The 6,148-nt window shown below is 42.7% G+C and overlaps 1 pseudogene across 1 annotated transcript in view; it reads left to right on the top strand.

Moving 5' to 3' along the window:
* LOC148135420 (uncharacterized) overlaps positions 1-6,148 on the top strand; it is a 560,459-nt pseudogene that overhangs the window by 545,992 nt on the left and 8,319 nt on the right. The window contains exon 4 of the transcript XR_015755123.1: positions 742-1,008. The product of XR_015755123.1 is annotated as an uncharacterized LOC148135420 (transcript). The remainder of the gene's footprint in view (positions 1-741; positions 1,009-6,148) is intronic.

Genomic DNA, 6,148 nt, shown 5'->3' with positions numbered 1-6,148 from the left:
AACTTCCCCTGAAAGCCATAGTTTGACCACTGTTCTTGTTGCACTTAAATCAGGTTGGAATAAATAATTTGATAGTTGACCCATTCATTTGTTGAATGTCCACCCAATCTCATTCTTTTCAGTAACATTTCCCAATCCATCATAGCCTACTCATGCCTCGTACCATCATAGTTTTCCTTATTAAGATTCAGGAAACTAGCCTCAGAATCTCACTCTCAATCCTAACGAAAAATGCCGTCATGTTATGAATGTTCATCCCAAGGCATATCTCATTCCAACAAAAAGCAATCTAAATACATAAAGCTATTCGGTCTATATCCAGGCTTTCAAACTGTTTATGGATGGAATGGTGTCAGAAATACCTTCCAGTTAATGTATTAACATCAGATGTAGAGACGAAAATGCGTCAGTCAATTGCTACTGAAATAACTCCACTGAGGCTGGTGGTCAGTCAAGTCACCCTTTATTTACATGTGTACAGTACATTGACACAGCTAGCTCAGAATTGGCTTCGAGATTGAACTGCTGCCACTCCCGTTTCTATCTTTCGGCCAGGATTCTCTGATTGGACCTGGTTAATAGCCCCAATCAGGGAACTCATATTCTATGTTTTCCACCCGGCTGACATTGTCACATTTACTCCAATTTGAAGCAGATATCCAAGCAACAGACATTGAAAATGATTAATCAAAATCCTATGGTTTACATCACAAAACATTTTAACCACTCTGTCAATTTCAGAAAGTCCGGTGATATTGCAGGTGGATCCCAGACTGCAGAGAGCCGGTGATTCCATCATACTAAATTGTACATGTGCCCAGGATCACATGTGTGGGAGAGGACAAATTTCCTTCTTAAGAAACGAAACTCTTGTGAGCTCTGCTTCTGTGTCTCGCAACATCTATCACATCCACCAAGCGACCCCAATGGATTCAGGATGGTACCGCTGCTTGGTTTTCCAGAACCTTTCGATGTTCACATCCCTCCGGGTGGAAGTCACTGTCCAGAGTGAGTGAACCGAGTGGCCGCGGTGTGGTGGGAGGTGTGGGGAGAGTCTAACACGAGATGGAAACCATAGTTCACTAGCGCTGATCTGGCTAAATGGAAATGGTGTCTTTGGTTCGCATCTTGTAACCAATCAGGACACTTTGCAAGAGTGTCAACTCGAGGTGGAGCAAATTGACATTGGCTTTGGAAGAGATTGGCTGTCTGGTTCCTATGCAGGACGCAAAGGTCAATGCAACTACTCAAAATAGGTCTCAGTTCGCCTGAAATCTTTACGTCGTCTTCTATAGCTTTTCGAAGAGTCCCAGCTTTTCTCTCCAAATTTAGCGACTGGAAATGAGGGTGAATTTCAAGAGGAGTGTTCCATGATTAGTAGACCGCCAATATTCACCTCTGCCCTAATCCTGAGACCAGATTCTAACTGGAGATAATTTGGGTGTCTGTGGTCTCTTACTGTGTAATTTGGCCTAATTCTGTGCAAGGGTTTTGCATTTGCTCGATGCGTGTAATTTGATTGTTCTCAGTCTGTGAAGACCATAAGATGTAAGAATGGGAGTAGGCAGTTCAGCCCATCGAATCTGCTCCACTATTTAACAGTAACGTTTTTGATCTAAACTTCCTCAACTCCACCTTCCAGTCTTCACCCCCACGCTGCCCCATCCCAACACTCCACCAAACACCCATCACCCTCGATACCCCTTCCTGATGAAAAGCCTCTTCATCTTTGCTTGAATATACCTCATAACACATCCTCAACAACCCTGTGTGGTAAAGAATTTCACAGATCAGCTCCGCTCACAGAGGATAAATTCCTGCCCATCTCTATCTTCAATGAGCAAAGTCCCTTATTCTGAGACAATGCCCCTCTGGTCCTAGACTCTCCCACACAAGGGGAAGCGAATTCTTTCTATCTCTCATTTCAATTCCCTTTATGACTCTTCAATCAGGTCACCTCTCATTCTTCTAAACGCCAATGAGAACAGGCCCGGTCCGTTCAACCTTTTCCTCGTCAGTAACTCTCTCCATATCCGGGATTAACTGAGTGAACATTCTCTGGATTGCCTCATTGCCCAGATTAGGTTTCCTCACAAATTGGGACCCAGAACTGACCACATTATTTCAAATTAGTAAAATATTAGGTTAAAGTAATTTGCTGCATTTTGGTAAAACAAATCAAGGCATGGTTCATACATTTAAATGTAGCATCTGGGGGAATATTGCTGAACAAAGACTTATGGGTGCAGGTTCATATTTTCTTGAAAGTGGAGTTGCAGGTGGACAGGGTAGTGCAGAAGGCATTTGGTGCCTTCATTGGTGAGTGCATTGAGGATAGGAGTTGTGATATCATGTTGCGGGTGTTCAGGACATTGGTTGTGCCTTTTTTTAAATACTGTATTCAATTTTGTTCTCCTTGCAATAGGAAAAGCGGTGTTAAGCATGAAAGGATTCAGAAAAGATATATAAGCATGTTGCCATGTTGTTGGATTTGATAAATAGGGAGAGGCTATTTTACCTGGAGCGTCAAAGACTGTGGTTTACAAAATATATAGCTTTATAAAATCATGAGGGCATGGATAGTGTAAATAGGAAAGGTCATTTTCCCAGGGTAGGACAATCCAACTAGAGGGCATAGGTTTAAGGTGAGAGAGGCAAATTGAAAAGGTACATGAATAAGAATGGTTTGGTGGGATATGATCCACATGTTGGCAAGCAGGGTTAGATTGATTTCGGTTATCTGATCGACATGAATGAGTTGGTCTAAAGGGACTGTTTACGTGATGTTCTTCTCCATGACTCAAACCTTCAGCTCCATTCGCCAGTCCTCAGATACTGAAGCAGTCTATGTCCAAAAGCAGCAACATATTGATAATATCCAGGCTTGTGCAGAAATGTGGCAAGGAACATTTGCACTATGCTATTACATTCTCCAATCAGAAAGAACCGAACCATAGCCTATTAATATTCAATAATGTTCCCATCACTGAATCACCTCACTACGAACGTTCTGGGGTTTATCATTGAGAGAGAATCTAACCATCGTCCCTTGATTTTGAATGATGTTGAAATCACTGAATCCACCAACACCCTATCCCCCACAATACCAACATCCCGGTGGTTCTCTTTGAGAGAGAATCTAACCATAACCCCCTTGATTTTCAATGGTATTGTCATCACTGAATACCCCCACTACCGATGTCCTGGGAGTTACTGTTGACCAGAAACTGAACTGGACTCTCCATATCAGTACTGTGGCTACAAGAGCACGCCAGAGGCTAGGTCTACTTCAGCGAGTAACTCACCTCCTGACTCCCCCCAAAACCTGCCCACGATTTAAAAGGCACAAGTCGGAAGTGTGATGCAATACTCCCCATTTCTCAGGATGCAGCTCCAAGAACACACGAGAAACTCGAGAATCTGATGAAGGGCTCCTGCCTGAAATATCGATTTTGGTGCTCCTCGGATGCTGCCTGACCTACTGTGCATTTCCAGCACCACTCTAATCTAAACTCTATTCTATCCTGAACAAAGCAGCTCCCACTTGATTGGCACCATATCCACAACATCCACTTCCTCAACCACCAATTCTCAATAGCAGCAGTGTGTACCATCTATAAGATTATTGCACAAACTCACCAACGATCCTGAGACAAATCTCATGACCACTTCCATCTGGAAGAACAAGAGCAGTAGATACGTAGGAACATGACACCCTGCAATATCCCCTCCGAGCCACTCACCATTCTAACTTGGAAATATATCGGCTGTCTATTAATTGCCGTTGGGTTGACGTCCTGGAAATCCCTCCCTCAGGACACTGGGGGGCATATTTACAGCATATTAACTGCAGTGATTCAAGGTTCAAGGGTGATTAATGCTGGGCCCAGTCAGTCACATCCATGTCCCAGAAGTAAAAAATAAGGGAATGGTAGTGGAGACAAAGAATTCAAATGCGGCATACTTGGAATCAGTGCAGTAAGTTAACTGTTATTTAGATTTTTCGGTCTTAGTAAGGATGATCAACAGTTGTTAAGCTTTATTATTGTAAAGCTAACTCAAATAGTTATTATGCCATTGTGCCTGCCGAAAAGTATCATTTGACACTGATATTCAGCAAGGAATTGCAAGTCATAGAGATATACAGCACGGAAACACATCCTTCAGTCCATCTGGTGTGCGCCAAACAGATGTCCGGACCTAATCTCGTCCCATTTGTCAGCACTTTGTCCACATCCCTCTAAACCCTTCCTATTCATATATCCATCCAGATGCCTTAAAAACGTAATTGCACCAGCCTCCAATACTTCCTCTGGCCGCTCATTCCAAACACGTACCACGCTGTTTGTGAAAAATGTTGCCCCTTAGGTCCGTTTCAAATCTTTCTTCTCTAAACTGAAACCTATGCCCCCTAGTTGTGGACTCAGCATAAAGACCGTGTCTATTAACCTTATTCAAGTCCCTCATGATATTATAAACCTCTGTAAGGTCAAGCCTCAGCTTGTGAGGCCCCAGAGAAAACAGCCACAGCCAATTCAGACTCTCCCTTTAGCTCAAACCCTCCAACTGTGGCAAAATGCTTATCAATATTTTTGGAACCCATTCAAGTTTAGAACATTAAGTTTTTGTTCCTGTCTCTTCTTTATCATCACTATTTTAAAGCAAATAGAATTATGGGCACTGACCCCAAAGTTTTCCCCTACTGCCACCTCAGTCACTTGCTCTGCCTTATTCCCCAACAGTAGATTAGGATTTCCGTCTTCTCTAGTAGGAACAATCACATACTTAATCAGAAAATGTTGTTGTACACACGTAACAAATTCCTCTACATCTAAACTCTTAACACCATGGCAATCCCAGTCTACGTTTGTAAAGTTAAAATCCCCTATCATAGCCACCCTGTTATTCTTACAGATAACTGAGATCTCCTTACAAATTTATTTCTCAATTTCCCGCTGACTATCGGTGGCTCTATAGTGCAATCAGAATAACGTTACCATCACTTTCTTATTTTTCAATTCCGCACAAATAACTTCTCTTGACGTTTTCGCAGGAAGATCCTTTCCATATGCAGTCATAGTGTTTTCCCTAATCAGAAACTTCACTCCTCCTCCTGTCTTGCTGCTCTTTCTATCCTTGCAATAGTATTTGTATCCTGGAACATTAAGGTGCCAGTCGTGCCCAACCCTGAGACATATTTCTGTAATTGCTATGCCATCCCAGTCGCATGTTCCAAACCATGTTCTGAGTTCAACTGCTTTCCTTGTTAGGCCTCTTGCATTGAAGCAAATGCAATCTAAATTATCAGTCCTACTTTGTTCTTGCTTTGTCCCTCCTGCCCTGATTGATTGGCTTGCTCCTTTTTCCCAAATGTCCCAGATTCGGATTTTTTTTCCTCTGATTGTAAAATCGCCATTTTGCAAGTTTAAACCCTCCCGAGCAGTTCTAGCAATCTCGCTGCCAGGACATTAGTCCCTGCTCAATTAAGATGTAATCCATCCTCCTTATGCCAGTCACTTCTACCCAAGAAGAGATTCCAGTGATTCAAAAATGAATCCTTTTCCCATGCACCTGCTCCTCACCCACACATTTATCTGTTCTATCCTCCAATTCCTATCATCATGAGCTCAGAGCACGGGATGTAATCCAGATATTACTATTCTCGAGGACATCCTTTTTTAAAATTCCTGCCTAGTTTCCTATATTTTCCCTTCAGAATCTCTTGCTTTTTCCTTCCTTTATCATTAGGTCCAATCTTTACAGTGACGTCTTACTGGTCCCTCTCAACTTTGAGAATGTTCTGCACTCTCTCCGAGGTATTCCAGATCCTGGCACCAGGGAAGCAATACACCATTCTGATTTTCACTGCTGACCGCAGAAAAGTCTGTCTGTGCCTCTGATTAGAGAAATCCTATCACAATTGATCGCTTGGAGCTCTACTTACGCCTTCTTACAATAGAGCCACTCGAGGTACCAGAAACTTAGCTGTTTGTCTCACATTCGCCCTGAGAGTCCTTCACCACCTAACATGCTTCCTATAACTGCCATTAATCACACCCCCAGCTCCTGTAATCTCTTCATTACATTTAACTGCCACTTCAACCGATCCATGTAATGTGGTGATGGGAAAAGTAGGCCCATCGCAAAC

Source organism: Chiloscyllium plagiosum, unplaced genomic scaffold (assembly GCF_037043375.1).
Source record: "Chiloscyllium plagiosum isolate Xiang-an unplaced genomic scaffold, Cpla_swu_hap1 HiC_scaffold_49, whole genome shotgun sequence".
Taxonomy (NCBI): domain Eukaryota; kingdom Metazoa; phylum Chordata; class Chondrichthyes; order Orectolobiformes; family Hemiscylliidae; genus Chiloscyllium; species Chiloscyllium plagiosum.
Note: the sequence above shows the minus strand (reverse complement) of the source record. Positions and strands in the feature narration are given on the sequence as shown.